Source organism: Balaenoptera physalus (assembly GCF_965194825.1).
Source record: "Balaenoptera physalus genome assembly, chromosome: 2".
NCBI lineage: Eukaryota > Metazoa > Chordata > Mammalia > Artiodactyla > Balaenopteridae > Balaenoptera > Balaenoptera physalus.
In genome coordinates this window covers 4,428,064-4,449,938 of record NC_138883.1, presented here as the reverse complement: position 1 = coordinate 4,449,938, position 21,875 = coordinate 4,428,064, and the positions used below count along the sequence as shown (strand labels likewise).

The window sequence follows — 21,875 nt, the reverse complement described above, 5'->3', positions numbered from 1 at the left end:
ATGGGTTAAAGAAAATTAAAGGAGGGACTCTTTATCCCATTGATAAACAAGGAACTGTTGTGAAGCAAAAACCCGTAACAAATATGAGAGAGATATAATGATGTAAGAATAGTTCTAGAGACAGGTGAGAGATATTGAGGCCTCGGTGTGTTTTGCAAACCCTAGAATGTCAAAATTGGCCTTAGTGAATTGACGCATGAATCAGTGAAACATATAGAATAAGAGAAAGTCATCTTTTCTGGATCGATGATGAGAAATGCCAGCGTATGAGTCATCAGTGACGAATAATACGTGTCTGGAACTCTGAGGTCCAGTACAAAAGAAATGTGGTCTTTATTCTCATGTGTTTTCTTTGGTTATGCTAATTGAGCCTGTGAAAGCATCAGTCAACAAATCTGCGAATCTATGGAGAGAAAGTCTCAATCTCGGTGATCACCTTCTCTGTTTGGTACTTTTCAGAATAGAAGCTCAAGGTGATTTCAGCCTCCATTGTAATCCTCCTTTTCAGGTTGCTATGGGACAGAGACCCAGGTGAGTTATGGCCAGGTTTCCTGTTTGGGGAATTGGTTTAAGTGTTTTCACTGTATTCTCAAAAGTCATTGATATATATCAAAAGGTTGATGATGCCTGTTGAAAAATAAGCCATGAGAGCTTATGCTGATGAAGTGATCATCTAGATCCTGGAAATGCATTAAGGAAAGTGATCTCATGTATGGTGATAGTGATTGGAGAGAACATAAGGATATTTGCAGGTCTTGTTCTTGGGTTTTGGATATTCGTGTCTTTCTTTCATTAGTATCAATGATATAATGATTTAATTGATAGAGATATATCAATGAACGAACTAAAATTGAACTGAAGAGGACCAACAAACAAGGTGGGTAGAGGATGAGGCATGGGCAAAGAACCATATGTATCTGGAAGCCTGAGGGCCAAGAAGGATACGTACTCTCTTTTCTACATTGATTTCTTCCTATGGACAGATGTTCAGAATATATAAAGTCATGCTCTTAGTTTGGTTTACTAAATTTATATTTAATACTATTAATCGATCAATGATAGAACCCTTCAAAATATGTAAATAGTAGATTAAGAAGAAATGGTCAGTTATTGCCAAATGTGGACACATGTGGGCCAGCAAGAAGTAATCCTAAAGATTTCCACCCCTTATGCCCCTTAATTACAATTGGACCTAGGAGGTCAAATGTTTGGCCAAGAGTCATGTAGATGTGAATAATTGAGTCAATTTTATTGTTCTTGGCCACTCTCAAGTTTGAGGGTATTATTTTTTATAGAAAAAAACATCTCTTCATTATGAAAGAGTGGTCAATTCCTCATGACTGAGAACATTAAATGTGGAAAGAAAGCATCAGTGTTCATAAGTTTCCTTTCTCTCTCTCTCTTTTGTTTCATCGACTGTGCTTTTATTGATTAAAATGGACACATTCGAGCTGAGCAAGCTATCAGTATTCCATGGTGATGCACCTTATGATTGCAGGAACCCATGTGAGTAATAAGCAAATTTCTTGTCATGGTTTCTGTTTTTTTTTTTTTTTTTTGTCTGCCTGGGTGTGCATTCAGGGTATTATTTGAGATATTCATATAGGAAAACAAAAGGCCAGTGCAGTTCAGTGATAAATGTTACATTTTATGAAACATTAATTGATTACTGCCCCAATGAAAAAAATAAAATAAAACAAAACAAACCAAGACAAAACAACACAAAATCAGCATCGTGATTTACAGGAGAGACACACTGCTGTGAGAATGAACTATGGAGAGAGGAGGGAAATCATGACTGCCCTTGGGTTTTGTGATTAATAGGCTTTTCAGTATTTATGAGAGATTTATTGCCTTAATCAGTACACAATGTAGAAATACATGAAGAGAAGGAGGGACACTAATGGATCGATGATGACTACTCGTGGCGTCTGAGTTGTGTACGATGAATACGTGTCTGGAGCTCTGAGGTCCGATGCAAATGGAATCTAGTCCATTGTCCTATTGGAAGTGACCCTAGGGGCTGAGGTCAGGAATGAATGAGGGGCTCCTTTGCAGTCTTTGTGTTCATGCCTTTTCATTTTTCCCATGCAAATGAAAAACTGAGACCCTCTTCATAAATATATGAATTAAAATAAAGAAAAATGACAGAAAACAATTTCTATTCACGGATATATGGGTGGAAATGAGATATACCATTAATATGTCAAGGGAAGCCTGAGTTTCAATTGGAAAGCCATGGCACATAACTGTTACCACATAGGGTAAGGAGGAGGGGGCCAGGAGAATCGGTAGACAGCCCTCATATTCTGGCACAGCAGCAAGATCGAAGTGGTTTCTTTTTAACAGATTTCACACATCTGCTACATTAGGTATTGCCTAAATAACGACATGAATTTGGAAGCAGTGATGAGTGAAGAGTGTCTCCACCATTTTTATCTTCTGCTTTGCTTTATACTCCTCAGGTTGGATGCACTGGACTTCAGGAGGATTATTCTTTGAGCGCCAGCGTAGGATGGCATCTTGGTCATAGGAGCCAGGAGACCCATGTAGGCATCATCTAGTTCCTAATCCGGGGGTCGGTGTTTTCACTAATAGTAATGGCTATGCTAACAAAATGGGTTAAAGAAAATTAAAGGAGGGACTCTTTATCCCATTGATAAACAGGAACTCTTGTGAAGCAAAAACCAGATAATAAATATGAGGGAGATATGATGATGTGAGAATGGTTCTAGAGACAGGTGAGCGATATTAAGGCTTCGCTGAGTTTTGCAAACCCTAGAGGGTCATAACTGGCATTAGTGAATTAACGCATGCATCAGTGAAACATACAGAATGAAGAGAAGGTCATCTTTTCTGGATTGATGATGATAAATGCCAGCGTATGAGTCACTGATTATGAATAATACGTGTCTGGAACTCTGAGGTCCAATACAAAAGAAATGTGGTCTTTCTCTTCATGCTTTTTCATTGATTATGCTAATTGAGCCAAAGAAAGCATCAATCAACAAATCTGCCTATCTATGGAGAGAAAGTCTCAATCTCAGTCGACACCTTCTCTGTTTGGTACTTTTCAGAATAGAAGCTCAAGGTGATTTTGGCCTCCATTGTGATCAAGGTTCTCCTTCTCAGGTTGCTATGGGACAGAGACCCAGGTGAGTTATGGCCAGGGTTTCTGCCTTGGTTTGGGAACTGGTTTAAGTGTTTTCATTGTATTCTCAAAAGTCATTGATATATATCAAAGGGTTGATGATGCCTGTTGAAAAATAAGCCATGAGAGCTTATGCTGATGAAGTGATCATCTAGATCCTGGAAATGCATTAAGGAAAGAGATCTCACGTATGGTGATAGAGATTGGAGGGAAATTAGGGATATTCATGGGTATACTGTTCTTGGGTTTTGGTTTTTCGTGTCTTTCTTTCATTAATATCAATGATGTAATGATTTAATTGATAGTGATGTATCAATGAATGAACTAAAATTGGACCCAAGGGGAACAACGATGACGTTGGGTAGACGATGAGGCATGGCCAAGGAACTATAAGTATCTGGAATCCTGAGGTCCAAGAAAGGATACATACTTTGTTTTCTACATTGATTTCTTCCCTTGGACAGATGTTCGGAATATATAAAATCATGCTCCTATTTTGTGTTACTCAATTTATATTTCATACTATTAATCGATCAGTGATAGAACACTTCAAAATATATAAATAGTAGATTAAGAAGAAAAGGTCCATTATTGCCTACTGTGGACACATGGGGTTTGGCAAGAAGCAATCCTAAATATTTCCATCAGTTATGACCGTTAATAACAAGTGGACCTAGGGGTCAACTGTTTGGCCAAGCATCATTTAGATGTGAATAATTAAGAGTCAATTTTATTGTTCTGGGGCACTCTCAAGTTTGAGGGTATTTTTGATTGTAGAAGAAGAAAAATCTCTGCATTATGAAAGAGTGATCAATTCGTGAATATTGAGAACTCTAAATTTGGAAAGAAAGCATCAATGTCCATAAAGTTTCCTTTTTCTTTCTCTGTTTTGTTTCATTGACTGTGCTTTCTACTGATTAAAATGGACACATTCAAGCTGATTAAGCTATCAATATTCCATGGTGCTGCACCTTATGATTGCTGGAACCCATGTGGATAATAAATTTCATGTCATGATTTTTTTGTCCCTCTGTGTGTGCATTGAGTGTATTATTGGAGAGATACATACAGGAAAAACAAGGGCAATGCAGCTCAGTGATAAATGTTACATTTTATGAAACATTAATTGATTACTGCCCTGATGGAAAAAACAAACAAATCAAAACAATACAAAACAAATCAACAGAAAACCAGCATCATGATTTACGGGAGAGATGCACTGCTGTGAGAATGAACTGTTTTGATAAGAGGGATATCATGACTGCCCTTAAGTTTTGTGATTAATAGGTTTTTCAATATTTATGAGAGATTTATTTCTTCAATCAGTAAACAATGTAGTAATAAGCAAAGAGAAGGAATGGCCATAATAGATCGATTCCATGGCGATGCATCATATAACTGCAGGAACCCATGTGATCAATAATCTAATTTCTTGTCTTCCTTCAGTCTTTTTCCTTCCTCTGAGTGTACACTCAGTTTATTTTTAGAAAGATCCATATAGGATAACATAAAGCCAACGCAGCTCAGTTTTAAATGTTGCATTTTTCAAGCATTAGTTGATTACTACGTAGCTGAAAAAAAAAAAAAAAAAAAAGCAGCATCGTAATTCACAGAAGAGATTCATTGCTGTGAGAATGAACTATTTACAGAATAGGGATATCATGACTCTCCTTAGGTTTTGTGTTTAATAGCACTTTCAATTATTTTGTGATGTATTGAATTATTCAATAAACAATGTCCAAATACTTGAGGTCACAGAAGTTAACACTGTATGGCTGATTACTCCTGGTGGCTTACGGGTCATGAAAGTTGAATTTGTGTCTGTGACTTTGATGTCCTATTCAAAGCTAATCTAAGGATTTTTCTTTGGGCATCTGCCTTGGGTGACATCTTTTTTTAGGAGCCAGGAGACCAGTGTTAGCATCAGTTAATTCTTAGGCTTCCTTTTGCTCTGTTTTCTAAGAGTAATTACTATGCTAATAGTGTGTTTGGAATATAATTAAAGATGGCTTTTTTTATCCTATTGATAAACAAGTAATTGATATGAAGGTTTCTATTGATTAATGCATGTATGAAACCTGATAATAAATATGAGAGAGATATAATGATATGAGAATTTTCTAGAGACATTATCTATTTCATGTGTTTGTTGTATTTTCAATCTATAGAGTGTTAAAATTGTAATTAAGCCTTATTCCATGGTGATGTGCCTCATGACTGAATCTCTGTGTTAGAAGTAGAAAGACCAATGTCAGTAATAGTCAAATTTCTTGTCTTGGTTCAGGTGATTGTTTTTCATTAAAAAATATTTAATCATGGGAGGCAGAGTCAAGATGGCAGTGTGGGAAGACACAGAGTTAGCGTCTCCCCACAACTAGGGTGCCTGCTGGCCGCTGGTGGGGACTCTGACGCCCAAGGAGACGGGAGGAACCCCAAAGTGAACCAGTAGGATGTAGGGGGACTGAAGGGGGAGGAGAAGTGGAGTCCAGACAGGATCAGCGTCCCTGAGGCCAGGGAGATCAGGAGAGGCAGGCGGGAGGGACTCTCCAGGAAGAGCGGGAGAGGAGCGGAGGGCAATCGCTTGGCCCACTCGGCCAGGGAGGCTGCTGAGCTCCCAAGCCGGTACCCTGGCTCCAACGCCCCATCCAGGCTGCGTGGGTCCTGGGGGCATAAGAGGGAGGCTGGGGAGATCAGGAGAGGCAGGCAGGAGGAGCCATCCAGGAGGAGCGGGAGAGGAGCAGAGGGCCATTGACCTGCCCACTTGGCCTGGAGAGCCTGCTGAGCTCCCAGGCCAGTCCCCTACACTCCAAAGCCCTCTCCAGGTTGTGTGGGTCCTTGGGGACATAAGAAGGATGCCGAGCATAAAACAGGAGAGGCAGGTGAGAGAGGCCCTCTGGGAGGAGCAGGAGAGGAGCAGAGGGCAATTGCCCCACCCACTGGGGACTGGAGAGCCTGCTGAGCTCCCAGGCCGATCCCCTGCCCTCCAAAGCCCCCTCTAGGCTGCATAGGTCCTTGGGGGCACAGGAGAGAGGATGGGGAGATCAGGAGAGGCAGGAGGGAGGGATCCTCCCAGATGGGAGGAGCAGGAGAGGAGAGGAGGGCATTTGCCCCACCCACTCGAGCCCAAGAAGCCTGCTGGGCTCCCAGGTGAGGTCCCCTGCCTTCTGAGACTAGGGGTGGGGGGGCATGCCTGAGCCCCTTCTGTTCCTTGAGCCTAAGCCCCACCACCCACAACCCCCAGGACCTTTTCCAGCCCTGTGGGTCCTGAGCATAGGCCCCACCCACTGCCCAAACCTCACCCTTGCTTAGGTCCCACCCTCCAAAACGAAGGCCTTCCCCCCCACTTTTTTTTCTTTTCCCTCCTCCTCCTTTACTACTGTGGTACTGATGTACCTTCTGGTTGTTGATTCATCTATATATATATTTTTTTAAATAAATTTATTTGTTTTTATTTTTGGCTGTGTTGGGTCTTCATTGCTGCGCACAGGCTTTCTCTAGTTGTGGCGAGCGGGGGCTACTCTTTGTTGCGGTGCACGGGCTTCTCATTGTGGTGGCTTCTCTTGTTGCGGAGCACAGGCTCTAGGTACGTGGGCTTCAGTAGTTGTGGCATGTGGGCTTAGTAGTTGTGGCTCGCAGGCTGTAGAGCGCAGACTCAGTAGTTGTGGCACATGGGCTTAGTTGCTCCATGGCATGTGGGATCTTCCCGGACCAGGGCTCGAACCTGTGTCCCCTGCATTGGCAGGTGGGTTCTTAACCACTGAGCCACCAGGGAAGCCCCTCATCTATATTTTTATTTTTATGTTCTTTCTAACACATCTGTTAGTTTCCTAGTCTAATTTTATTTTTTACTTTGTTATTGTTCTTTTTTTTTTTTTTTTTTTTTTTGCTGCCCCAGGCGGCTTGCAGGATCTTGGTTCACAAGCCAAGTGTCAGACTGAAGCTTCTGTGGTGGGAGCTCTGAGTCCAAACCACTGGACTAACAGAGAACCTCAGACCCCAAGGAATATTCATCGGAGTGAGGTCTCACGGAGTTCCTCATCTCAGCACCAAGACCCAGCTCTACCCAATAGCCTACAAACTCCAGTGTTGGAAGCCTCAGACCAAACAACCAGTAAGACAGGAAACAATCCCACTCATAAAAAAAAAAAAAAAAAAGAGACAGCAAAAAATATGTCACAGATGAAGGAGCAAGGTGAAAACCTACAAGACCAAATAAATGAAGAAGAAATAGGCAATGTACCTGAAAAAGAACTCAGAGTAATGATAGTAAAGATGATCCAGAATCTCGGAAGTAGAATGGAGGCATGGATTGAGAAAATACAAAAAATGTTTAACAAAGATCTAGAAGAACTAAAGAAGAAACAGAGATGAACAGCACAATAACTGAAATGAAAAATACACTAGAAGGAATCAATAACAGAATAACTGAGGCAGAAGAACGAATAAGTGAGCTGGAAGACAAAATGGTGGAAATAACTGACAAGGAGCAGAATAAAGAAAAAAGAATGAAAAGAATTGAAGACAATCTCAGAGACCTCTGGGACAACACTAAATGTACCAACATTCGAATTATAGGGGTCCCAGAAGAAGAAGAGAAAAAGAAATGGTCTGAGAAAATATTTGAAGAGATTATATTTGAAAACTTCCCTAACATGGGAAAGGAAATAGTCACCCAAGTCCAGGAAGCACAGAGAGTCCCATACAGGATAAACCCTAGGGGAAACACACCAAGACACATGTTAATCAAACTAACAAATATTAAATTCAAAGAAAAAATATTAAAAGCAGCAAGGGAAAAACAAAAAATAACATACAAAGGAATCCCCATAAGGTTAACAGGTGATCTTTCAGCAGAAACTCTGCAAGCCAGAAGGGAGTGGCAGGACATATTTAAAATGATGAAAGGGGAAACGTACAACCAAGATTACTCTACCCCGCAAGGATCTCATTCAGATTCAATGGAGAAATCAAAAGCTTTACAGACAAGCAAAAGCTACGAGAATTCAGCAAGAGCAAAGCATCTTTACAGCAAATGTAAAGGAACTTCTCTAAGTGGGAAACACAAAGGAAGAAAAAGACCCACAAAAACAAGCCCAAATTAATTAAGAAAATGGTAATAAGAATATACATATCAATAATCACCTTGAATGTAAATGGTTTAAAAGCTCCAACCAAAAGACACAGGCTGGCTGAATGGATACAAAAACAAGATCCTTATATATGCTGTCTACAAGAGACCCACTTTAGACCTAGTGACACATACAGACACAGAAAGACACATACACATACAGAAAGTGAAGGGATGGAAAAAAGATATTTCATGCAAATGGAAATCAAAAGAAAGCTGGAGTAGCAATACTTGTATCAGATAAAATAGACTTTAAAATAAAGACTCTTACAAGAGATATGGAGGGACACTACATAATGATCAAAGGATCAATCCAAGAAGAAGATATAACAATTATAAATATTTATGCACCCAACATAGGAGCACCTCAATATGTAAGGCAAATGCTAACAACCATGAAAGAGAAATTGACAGTAACACAATAACAGTAGAGGACTTTAGCACCCCACTTACATCAATGGACAGATCATCCAAACAGAAAATAAATAAGGAAACACAAGCTTTAAATGACACACAGACCAGATAGATCTAATTGATATTTATAGAACATTCCACCCAAAAGTGGCAGAATACACTTTCTTCTCAAGTGCACATGGAACATTCTCCAGGATAGATCACATCTTGGGTCACAAATGAAGCCTTGGAAAATTTAAGAAAATTGAAATCATATCAAGCATCTTTTCTGACCACAAAGCTATAAGACTGGAAATCAATTACAGGAAAAAAAACTGTAAAAAACACAAATACATGGAGGCTAAACAGTGTGCTACTTAATAACCAAAAGATCACTGAAGAAATCAAAGAAGAAATAAAAAAAATACATAGAAACAAATGACAATGAAAACACAACGACCCAAAACCTATGGGTCGCAGCAAAAGCAGTTCTAAGAGGGAAGTTTAGAGCAATACAATCTCACCTCAAGAAACAAGAAAAATTTCAAATAAACAATCTAACTCTACATTTAAAACAACTAGAGAAAGAAGAACAAAGAAAATCCAAAGTCAGTAGAAGGAAAGAAATCATAAAGATCAGAGCAGGAATAAATGAAATAGAAATGAATAAAACAATAGCAGAGATCAATAAAACTAAAAGCTGGTTCTTTGAGAAGATAATCAAAATTGATAAACCCTTAGCCAGACTCATCAAGAAAAAAAGGGAGAGGATGCAAATCAATAAAATTAGAAATGAAAAAGGAGAAATCACAACCGACAGTGCAGAAATACAAAGGATTATAAGAGACTACTACAAACAACTATACGCCAATAAAATGGACAACCATGAAGAAATGGAAATTCTTGGAAAGGTACAATTTTCCAAGACTGAACCAGAAAGAATTAGAAAGTATAAACAGACCTATCAAAAGTAGTGAAATTGAAACCATAATTAGAAATCTTCCAACAAACAAAAGTCCAGGACGAGATGGCTTCACAGGCAAATTCTATCAAACATTTAGAGAAGAGCTAACACGCATCCTTCTCAAACTCTTCCAAAAAATTGAGAGGCAGAAACACTCCCAAATTCAATCTACGAAGCCACCATCACCCTGTTACTAAAACCAGAAAAAGATATCACAAAAAAAGAAAAGTATAGACCAACATCACTGATGAACATAGATGCAAAAATCCTGAACAAAATACTATCAAACAGAATCCAACAACATATTAAAAGGATCATACACCATGATCAAGTGGGATTTATCCCAGGGATGCAAGGATTCTTCAATATATGCAAATCAATCAATGTGATACACCACATTAACAAAATAAGGAATAAAACCCATATGATCATCTCAATAGATGCAGAAAAAGCTTTTGACAAAAGTCAACACCCATTTATGATAAAAACTCTCCAGAAAATGGGCATAGAGGGAACCTACCTCAACATGACAAACCCACAGCAAGCATCATACTCAGTGGTGAAAAACTGAAAGCATTTCCACTAAGATCAGGAACAAGACAAGGATGTCCACTCTCACCTCTCTTATTCAACATAGTTTTGGAAGTCCTAACCACAGCAGTCAGAGAAGAAAAAGAAATAAAAGGAATACAAATTGGAAAAGAAGAAGGAAAACTGTCACTGTTTGCTGATGACATGATACTATACACAGAAAATACTAAAGATGCCACCAGAAAACTACTAGAACTAATCAATGAATTTGGTAAGGTTGCAGGATACAAAATTAATGCACAGAAATCTCTGGCATTCCTATACACCACCAACAAAAAGTCAGAAAGAGAAATTAAGAAAACACTCCCATTTACCATTGCAAGAACAAGAATAATATACCTAGGAATAAATGTGCCTAAGGAGGTGATCAATTGATCTTCCGATCAACTGGTTGGAAGAATCAATATTGTGAAAATGACTATACTACCCAAAGCAATCTACAGATTCAATGTAATCCTTATCAAACTACCAATGGCATTCTTCACAGAATTAGAACAAAAAATTTTACAATTTGTATGGAAACACAAAAGACCCTGAATAACCAAAGCAATCTTGAGAAAGAAAAATGGAGTTGGAGGAATGAGGCTCCCCGACTTCAAACTATACCACAAAGCTACAGTAATCAGGACAGTATGGTACTGGCACAAAAACAGAAGTATAGATCAATGGTATAGGATAGAATGCCCAGAGATAAACCCACGCACCTATGGGCACCTAATTTACAACAAAGGAGGCAAGAACATACAATGGAGAAAAGACAGCCTCTTCAATAAGTGGTGCTGGAAAACTGGACAGCTACCTGTAAAAGAAAGAAATTAGAACACTACCTAACACCATACACAAAAATTAACTCCAAATGGATTAAAGACTTAAACGTAAGACCAGACACTATAAAACTCTTAGAGGAAAACATAGGAAAAACACTCTTTGACATAAACCACAGCAAGATCTTTTTTACCCACCTCCTAGAGTAACAGAAATAAAAACAAAAATAAACAGTGGGACTTAATGAAACTTAAAAGCTTTTGCACAGCAAAGGAAACCATAAACAAGACAAAAAGACAACCCTCAGAATGGGAGAAAATATTTGCAAATGAAACAACAGACAAAGGATTAATCTCCAAAATATACAACAGGTCATGGAGCTCAATATCAAAACAAAACAAAACAAAACAAAACAATCCAGTTAAAAAAATGGGCCGAAGACCTAAATAGATATTTCACCAAGGAAGACATACAGATGGCCAACAGGCACATTAAAAGATGCTCAGCATCACTAATTATTAGAGAAATGCAAATCAAAACTACAATGAGGTATCACCTCATGCCAGTCAGAATGGCCATTATCAAAAAATCTGGAAACAATAAATGCTGGTACGGGTATGGTGAAAAGGGAACCCTCCTGCACTGTTGGTGGGAATGTAAATTGATACAACCACTATGGAAAACAGTATGGAGGTTCCTTAAAAAACTAAAAATAGAACTACCATACCACCCAGCAATCCCACTACTGGGCATATACCTTGAGAAAAACATAATTCAAAATGAGACATATACCACAATGTTCATTGCAGCACTATTTATAACAGCCAGGATATGGAACCAACCTAAATGTCCATCGACAGATGAATGGATAAAGAAGATGTGACACATGTAAACAATGGAATATTACTCAGCCATAAAAAGAAACGAAATTGAGTTGTTTGTAGTGAGGTGGATGGACCTAGAGTCTGTCATACAGAGTGAAGTAAGTCAGAAAGAAAAACAAATACTGTATGCTAATGCATATATATGGAACCTAAAAAAAAAAAAAGGTACTGATGAACCTAGATGCAGAGCAGGAATAAAGAGGTAGACATAGAAAATGGACTTGTGGACATGGGGTGGGAGGGCGAAGTGAGAGTAGCATTGACATATATACACTACTGAATGTAAAATAGTTGGCTGGTGGGAAGCAACAGCGTAGCACAGGGAGATCAGGTCGGTGCTTTGCTATGACCTAGAGGAGTGGGGTAGCGAGGATGGGAGGGAGGCTCAAGAGGGAGGGGATATGGGGACATGTGTATGCATATGGCTGATTTGCTTTGTTGTGCAACAGAAACTAACACAGTATTGTGAAGCAATTATACTCCAATAAAGATCTATTAAGAAATATTTAATCATATTTTTTCTCATGGTTTTGTTGATTTCTGTGTTTGCGTGTGTGTGTGTGTGTGTCTGTGTGTATTAAGGGTAAAGTTCACAATTTCCATACAGAATAGTAGATGGCCAAGCTCAATAAGAAATAGAGAATTTGATGAAACATTAAATGATTAATAAATAAATGAAAACAGCATCTAATTCAAAAAAGTTTCATTGATATGAAATTGAACTATTTACACAGTAGGGATATCATGCTCTTTTTGGGTTTTGCAGAAAATAGAGTCTAAAAATGTTGGTGAATGGATTACTTGATCAGTCAATAAACAAATAGAAATGAACAAAGAACAGAGACATATTCATGGACCAAGTATGATGATCATTCTAAGAATAGTCCTGAGTGATGAAAACATGTCTGAAACTCTGAGGTCCAATGCAGAGCATAAGTAGTCTACTTCCTTTGTTAAAATTGTTTGTATAGGGAGATGTCAGGAATACCAAAAGATCATATTCTTGTTGATTTCATAGAGTTATAGTTGTTATTAGTAATTGATCTGTGATGGAATCATTAAGCAAATATAAATGTATAAGGAAAAATAGGGTGAAGTATTTTTCTCATATGAACACCTTTGTTGAAGCAAAAGATATTGTGAATAAAACCTGAAAATTCTGAATCCCATTAAATAAATGGGTGAGGGTCACCTCCTTGACCAGGTTTCTATAGACATGCCTACATAAGAGTCATTAAATTATTCTTTTTCAGACTAAAGTTGAGGTTTTTCTTTCAACAAGGTAAAAAATAAATAGAAAAACAGTAGCTAATAAATAATTAAATAGTGAGTATATGAAATTCCAAAAACAAAGATCTGTGGCTTCTGGTCTCAGTATTTTCATCATCTTCTGTGTTTTGTACTCAGAATGAATGCACTAGAGATGGTTTAGAATCATCCATGGTCACCAGATCTGTGGTTGCCTCTGTATAATAGGAGGATGGAGATTAATGTGAGTAATAGTTGAAGTTCTTTTTTCAGTTTGTTTTTTTATTAAAGACATTCACTCTATCGTTAAGAAATGTGGAATATGAGTAAAGAAGGTAGCTGCATTTCAGTGTTGAGTATGTTATTACAAACCATTATATTGATTAATGCATATATGGAAAACTGAGCATTAATATGAGACATATATTAAACTAAGAATAATTCCATATACATCAATACTCTTGGTTTTTTTATTGTAATGCTAAAATTATCAGTGAATTTGGGATTTATACAATAAAGAAATAAAAATGTATGTAGAAAAGAGGGTCAGTATTGGATCAATGATGACTACCCGTGGCGTAAGAGTCGTGTACGATGAATACGTGTCTGGAACTCTGAGGTCCAATGCAAATGGAATCTAGTCCATTGTCTTGTTTGAAGTGATCCTATAGGCAGAGGTTAGGAATATACAAAGATATTTGTTTTGGTTATTATGACCATGCATTTAAAAAATTTCTATGATTGGATCAATGAAATAGTCAATATACAAATTTGTAAATTAAATAATGATGAATATGAAGGCTTTTCAATAATAAAAATATGTGGTTAGTCAAAAATTACTATTATATACAAATACATTAATATATATTGAAAAGACGTTTTTAGGTAAAAAGTGATATAAAGATGTTATCTCTTTGGTTAAGAGTGATACAGAAAATGATAGGTATTAGTTACTGACTGAGTCAGTAACTACTTTGACATTTGATTCATTAAGGAAAAAACAAATAAATAATTACCATAATTTAGTAAATGACTAAATTACTGTGCAAATGAATAGCGGAATATTGGATAAATGGAGAATGAATAAATAAATAAATAAATAAATAAATAAATAAATAAATAAATGGATAAATCTGAATATTTTTATCACCTTGTCTGCTTGTTACTCTTCAGGACAGATGTTCCCACTCCTTCAGCTTCTGCTGTGCTCAGTTGTCCTGCTGCTTCTGTGTCAGAAAGTAACTAAAGTAAATAACAGGCAAGGTTGGTGTTCTTGCATTAGGTGATGTGTTTGAGGGTAGTCATGGTGTTATTAAAAAGTATTAAATTAATCAAAAATTACTCATAGTTCAATGATAAATCTGAGAAGAAATGTTATTTTGAATAATTGATAGTGGGCAGGATTGAGGTTGAATAATGCAAGAGATGGACACTTAATGGGAAATGATTCTGTAAACTGAGAATTAGGGATATTGAAGGGTCTTATTCTTGGGATTATTACCAATTAATTAATGATTTAATCAATGCAAATATGCAAATGAACAAAGAGAAGAGACTCAGTCATGGACCAATGATGATGATCGTTTCGGGAAGAGTCCTGAACGATGAAAACATGTCTGAAACTCTGAGGTCCAACCCAGAACACAAGTAGTCTCTCCCTCTTTGAAATTGCTTTTGTAGAAAGAGGTCAGGAATATTTAAAGATCATATTCTTATATTGATTTCATGGATTTAGATTTGTTAGTATTAATGGAACCATTAAGCAAATATAAATTACATATAAGGAAAAAATAGGGTGAAGCATGGTCCAAATTGAACATATTTCGTGAGGCAAAAGATACGGTTAATAAACATTGAAAACACTGATGCCCATTAAATAAATGGGTGAGGATCACTTATTTGACCAAGATTAGATAGAAATGCATAAGTAGGCATCAGTTTAATTGTTCTGCTTTAGCCAAATGGTTGTGTTTTTTCTTTTAACAAGACAAAAAATAGAGAGAATAAGAAAAAATAATAAATATCTAAATACTGACTAAATGAAATGTAGAAAACAAGGATCAGTGGTGATTAGATCTCAATATTTTTATTATCTTTCATGTTCTGTACTCCCCAGAATGAATGCATCATTTAGCATCTTCCATGGGCATGAGCTCTGTGGTTGCTTCTGTATAATAGGAGGATGAAGATTAATGTGAGTAATAGTTGAAGTTCTTTTTTCAGTTTTTTTTTAATTAAAGTAATTCACTGTATTGTTTGGAATGTGGAATATAAATAAAGAAGGCAGCTGTATCTCGGTGTTGAGTATGGATATACAAACCATCATATTGATTAATGCATATATGGAAAACTGAGACTATTAGTGTGAGATGTATTAAACTGAGAATAATTCTATGTACATCAGGGGTCTTCCTGGGTTTTTTGAATTGTACTGCTAAAATTATTAGTGAGTTTTTAATTTAATCAATAAAGAAATAGAAATGTATGTAGAAAGAAGAACAGTACTGGATCGATGATGATTTCTGGTCATCATCAATATGAGTTGTATACGATGAATACATGTCTGGAACTCTGAGGTCCAATATTAAATTAAGCTTGTCCATTCTCAACTTGAGAAGGTGTCCTATAGACAAATGTTAGGAATAAATGAGGGGCTTGTTTTTCGTCTTTGTGTTCATGCATTTCATTCTATTATTATAATTGGATAATATGAGAATCTATAAATAAATATATAATTAAAACTAACGATGAATGGAGTAAAACACTTTCCAATTATCAAAATATGTGGTGAGACAAGAAATATTATTAATATATCATAGAAACCCTGAAGTTCAATTAGTAATGAATGGTACATGACCATTACCACTTAGGGTAAGAATGAGGTAGACAGGATAATTTGTAGACAACCTTCATATTCTGGCTCAGTGGCAAGATTGAAGTGGTTCGTTTTAAACAGACTTAATACATACACTAAATTAATGATTGCCTAAATATCTGTGTGAATGTGGAAGTAAGGGAAAGTGGAGAGTGTATGCACCATTTTTATCATCTGCTTTGCTTTATACTCCTCAGAGTGGACACACTGGACCTGAAAGAAAGATTCTTCCTTGAGCACCAGCCTAGGATGGCATCTTTGTTTTAGGAGCCAAGAGACCAGTGTGAGCAGAATCAAATTTGTAGTCTTGGGTTGGGTGGTTTGTCTAACATATTTACTGTATTAATAAAATATTTGAAGTATAATTAAAGAAGGCCATTTTTATCCTATTGATAATAAAGAGATTAATATGAAGCATTATATTGATTAATGCAGATTTGAAAAACTGATCATAAATATGAAAGAGATATAATGATGTGAGTATCTTTCTAGAGACATGTTAGTGGTATCAAGGCCTTATTGGGTTTTGTGACTCATGGAGTTATAGATTATAATTAGTGAATCAATGAACTAATCAATTAACAATATAGAATGAAGAGACATTCATCTTTTCTGGATCAGTGATGATAAATGCCGGCGTATGAGTCATCGATGATGAATAATACGTGTCTCGAACTCTGAGGTCCAACGCAAAAGAAATGTGGTCTTTCTCTTCATGCATGTTCATTGGTTATGCTAATTAAGCCAATGAAAGCATCAATCAACAAATCTGCGGATCAAAGGAGAGAAAGTCTCAATCTCGGTGATCACCTTCTCTGTTTGGTACTTTTCAGAATAGCAGCTCAAGGTGATTTCAGCCTCCATTGTGATCAAGGCTCTCCTTTTCTGGTTGCTATGGGACAGAGACCCAGGTGAGTCATGGCCAGTGTTCCTCTCTTGGTTTGGGGAATTGGTTTAAGTGTTTTCATTGTATTTTCAAGCATAATCGACATATATCAAAGGGTTGATGATGGCCTGTTGAAAAATAACCATGAGAGCTTATGCTGATGAAGTGATAATCTAGAACCTGGAAATTCATTAACCAAGGAGATCTCATGTATGGTGATAATGATTGGAGAGAAGTTAGGGATATTCGCTGGTCTGGTTCTTGGGTTTTGGGTATTCATGTTTTTCTTTCATTAGTATTAATGATATAATGATTTAATTGATAGAGATGTACCAATGAATGAACTAAAATTGGACCCAAGGGGACCAAAGATGAAGTTGGGTAGAGGATGAGGCATGGGCAAGGAACCATAAGTATCTGGAAGCCTGAGGGCCAAGAAGTGTACATACTCTATTTTCTACATTGATTTTGTCCTATGGACAGGTGATTGAAATATATAAAGTCATGCTCTTAGTTTGGGTTAATAGATTTTGATTTAGTATTATTAATGGATAAATAATTAACCATTAAAGATATATAAATAACAGCTTAAGAAGAAAAGGTAAATTATTATGTACCTATGAAAATATATTGTCAGCCAAGAAATAGTGATGAAAATTGCCAGCACTGATGCCCATTAGGAAATGAATGGGTCCATGGTGTCACCTCTTTGGCCAAGCATCATACAGATGTGATGATTAAGTGTCAGTTTTATTGATCTGTGTCATTCTCGAGTTTGAGGTTCTTTTTGTTCATAGAAAAATTCTCTAAATTATGAAAAAGTTATAAATTCCTAATGATTTGAGTACTATAAATCTAGAAAGCAAGAATCAATCGCAATAAATTTTCCTTTTCTTTTTAAACAGCCACTGTGCATTGTACTTCTGAAAATGGACATATTCGAGCTGATTAAGCATTATTCCATGGTCATGCACCTTATGATTGCATCGCTGTGTTAGATTCACAGGAACCAATGTGAATAATAGTCAAATTTCTTGTCTCAGTTTCAGTGATTTTTTTTTTCCTGTGCATTTATTCACTGTTTTATTTGAAAGTTCCATACAGAATAAAAGAAGGCCAACTGTAGCTCAGTGATATATATTGAGTTTTATGAAACATTAATTGATTACTGCATAGATGAAAAATGGCATCATTATTTTTAAGAAAGATACTCTGCTGTGAGAATGAATTATTTACAGAATAAGGATATCATGACTCTTCTTGGGTTTTGTGAATAAACTGTTTTAAATTATTATGATTGATTTTCTGAATTAGTCAATAAAGCATGTAGAAATGAGTGAATAAAAAGAGGGACAATATTGGATCGATGATGACTACTGGTGGCGTATGAGTTGTGTACGATGACTGGAAGTCTGATGTCCGATGCAAATAGAATCTAGTCCATTGTCCTATTTGAGTTGATTCTAGAGACACTTGTCTGATATATACAAGGGACTTGTTTTTGGTCTTTATGTTTATGCATTTTCTTTATATTTTATAATTGGGTTAATCAAATAAACAATAAACAAGCATATAAATAAATAAAGATGAAGGCAGTGAAATATTGTCCAATTATAAACATATGTGGTGATAGAAGAAACAATATTAGTAAACTTGAAAACAGTGAAGTCCAAAGAGAAATAAATGGTACATGAAAAATCTTTGACTAAGAGAAATATGGACAATTGTAGTAATAATCACTGCTCATTTTCTTGGTCAGCGTCAAGTTTTAAGTTCATTTTCTTAAAAGAAATTGAAATAAATGTACTCCAAATTAATGATTGTCTAAACCACTGAAAAATGAAGTGCAAAAGCAAGGATCAATGGAGGTTAGTTCTCAGTTTTTTATAATTTGCTCTGCCCTGTACTCCTCAGAATGGATGCCCTTGAGCTGATCTGAGCATCTTGCATGGTCAGGAGCCCTGTGGTTGCATCTGTGTGTTAGGAGGAAGGGGAACAATGTGAGTAGTAGTCAGTGTTCTTGTCTTGGATTGAGCAGTATTTTTAAAAAGACACTTATTGTATTGTTAAAAAGTATTAAATATAATAGAAGTCCAAACTTGCCAAAGTCAAATATCATTGATATGAAGGAATATGATGATTAATCCATATATGAAAAACTGAGTTCAGTTAATGAAAGAGTTGAGTGTCAGGGGAGATGATGGTTTAGATGGATGTTAGGGATATTTAAGAGTCTTACTCATGATTTATTTGTGTGACTTATGTTTATTTATTTATTTATTTTTAAATATTTATTTATTTATTTGGCTATGCCGGGTCTTAGTTGCAGCATTCAGGATCTTTAGTTGTGGCATGCAGGGTCTTTAGTTGCGGCATGTGAGCTCTTAGTTGTAGCATGTGGTATCTAGTTCCCTGACCAGGGATCAAACCCGGGCCCCCTGCATTGGCAGCATGGAGTTTTAACCCCTGGACCACCAGGGAAGTCATTTAAATAATAGTGAATTAATCAATAAACAGATGTAGATGATACTGGAGAAAAGAGCCCCTCCTGGACCACTGATGATGACTGGAGGCATAGGAGTCATATATGGTGAGTACCATGTGTCTGTAACCCTGATTCCACACAATGCAAAATCTAGCCAATGTTCTGTTATAAATGACCCCATGGGTCGATGTTAGGAAAATACAAACATCATATACCATTTTTGGGGTTAAATGTATTAATAATAATAAATCAGTAATTGAGCCCTGAAAAAATGTAAAAAAAAGATGAAAAGGAGAAGGTGAAGCATTGTCCACCAGGATCATATGTGGTCAGGCAAGAAATATTATTAATAAAATAGAAAACATTCATGCCCTTTAAGCAATAAATGAATAAGTGTCTTGCCCTTTTGCTGAAAGGATCATATAGACACTGATAAGTAAGAGTCAACATTATTGTTCTGGGTCAGTCTCAAGTTTAAGGTTTTCTCTTGTTAAGAGAAAAAAATACTACACTATGAAAAATTAATGAATACTTAAATGAGTAATGAAGTGTGGATAACAAGGATCAATGGAGATAAGGTCTGAAAATTTTTATCTTCCTTTCTGCTCTGTACTCCTTAGAATGGGAGCACTTAAGCTGGTTGAAGGATTCTTCTATGGTCCTGAGAGCTCTGGTTGCATTCACGTGTTAGGACTGTGGAGACCATGTGAGTAATAGACAAATTTTGATCTTAGTTTCAATATTTTATTTAAGTCTATTGACTGTATTATTGTAAGTTGTGAAATATAATCAATGAAATCCAAATAGCCCAGTGTGAAATATGGGATTAATATGAAGTATTATATTGATTCATTCATAAAATGAAAAATGAGAGTTATTAATGAAAGATGTTGACATGAGAATGATTCTAAATATATATTAGAGATTTCTAAGCTCTTTGGTGGTTCTGATGAATAACCATTTTTAAAATTATAATTACTGAATTATGAATTGATCAATAAATGGTGTGGAAAGGGATGAGGAAAAAGAGATACAGTACTGGATTAATGATGACTACTGGCAGCGTATGAGTCATATACGATGAGTGTGGGTCTGGAACTCTGAGACCCAATAAAATTAATCTAGTACATTTTCATTATTTGAAGGTATTCTATAGACAGATGTCAGGAATATACTGAGATCTTGATTTGATCCTTATGTGCATGCATTTTCATCTATTATTATAATTGGATAAATTAGAGAATCTATAAATAATTATATAAATCAGTAAAGATGAATGCATGAAGCATTGGCCATTATATAAATATGTGAATGGTATATGACTCTTAACTGTTTTCTAAGGGAATAAAAGTCTTACATAATGTTCATAATCTGGTCAAGGGTCAAACTTGTTCATTTTCTTAAGAGAAATGAATATTCACAAATTAATGATTGCCTAAGGACTGATTAAATGAAAGGTAAAAGCAATCAATGATCAGTGGAGAGAATGTCTCAACCGTCTTTATCATCTGTTCTTCCCTCTTCTCCTCAGAAGCAACACAGTGGACCTGATTTAAGGACCTTTCCTTGATCGACAGCCTTAGGATAGGATCTGTGTTTTAGGATCCCAGAGATCTATGTGAGTAATAAGCAAATTCTTTCCTTGGTTTGGATGTTTTGTTAAGGGTCTTCATTGTATTAACCAAAAGAATTAAAAATATTCCAGAAAGTCCAATGTGTCCTTGTAACAAATATGTGATTAATAGAATCACAATGATTAAAGCATTTATGAAAAGTTGTATAATTAATAACAAAGATACATTGATTTGAGAATGACTCAAGATACATATCAGGAATAACAAGGACTTCTTGGTGTTTCGTGAATCATATTGTTTTAAAGTTGTAATTAGTGAATTAATGAATTAACCAATAAATGATATAGAATGAATGAAGAGAAAGTCATCTCTTCTGGATCGATGATGATAAATGCCAGCGTATGAGTCATCGATGACGAATAATATGTGTCTGGAACGCTGAGGTCCAATACAAAAGAAATGTGGTCTTTCTCTTCATGCGTTTTCATTGGTTATGCTAATTGAGCCAATGAAAGCATCAGTCAACAAATCCGCCGATCCATGGTGTGAAAGTCTCAATCTTGGTCATCACCTTCTCTGTTTGGTACTTTTCAGAATAGAAGCTCAAGGTGAGTTCAGCCTCCATTTTGATCAAGGTTCTCCTTTTCAGGTTGCTATGGGACAGAGACCCAGGTGAGCTATAGCCAGGGTTCCTCTCTTGGTTTGGGGAGTTGGTTTAAGTGTTTTCATTGTATTCTTTTTTTTTTTTTTAATTTTTATTTATTTATATTTATTTTTGGCTGTGTTGGGTCTTCGTTTCTGTGCGAGGGCTTTCTCTAGTTGCGGCAAGCGGGGGCCGCTCTTCATCGTGGTGCATGGGCCTCTCACTGTCGCGGCCTCTCTTGTTGCGGAGCACAGGCTCCAGACGTGCAGGCTCAGTAGTTGTGGCTCA

The 21,875-nt window shown here is 36.4% G+C and overlaps 1 long non-coding RNA gene across 1 annotated transcript in view; it reads left to right on the top strand.

The window, feature by feature from the left end:
• LOC309654394 overlaps positions 1–21,758 on the top strand; it is a 32,419-nt gene extending 10,661 nt beyond the window's left edge. The window contains exon 2 of the long non-coding RNA XR_014260211.1: positions 460–21,758. This is a non-coding gene — a long non-coding RNA (uncharacterized lncRNA). The remainder of the gene's footprint in view (positions 1–459) is intronic.
• The last annotated feature ends 117 nt before the right edge of the window (positions 21,759–21,875 follow it).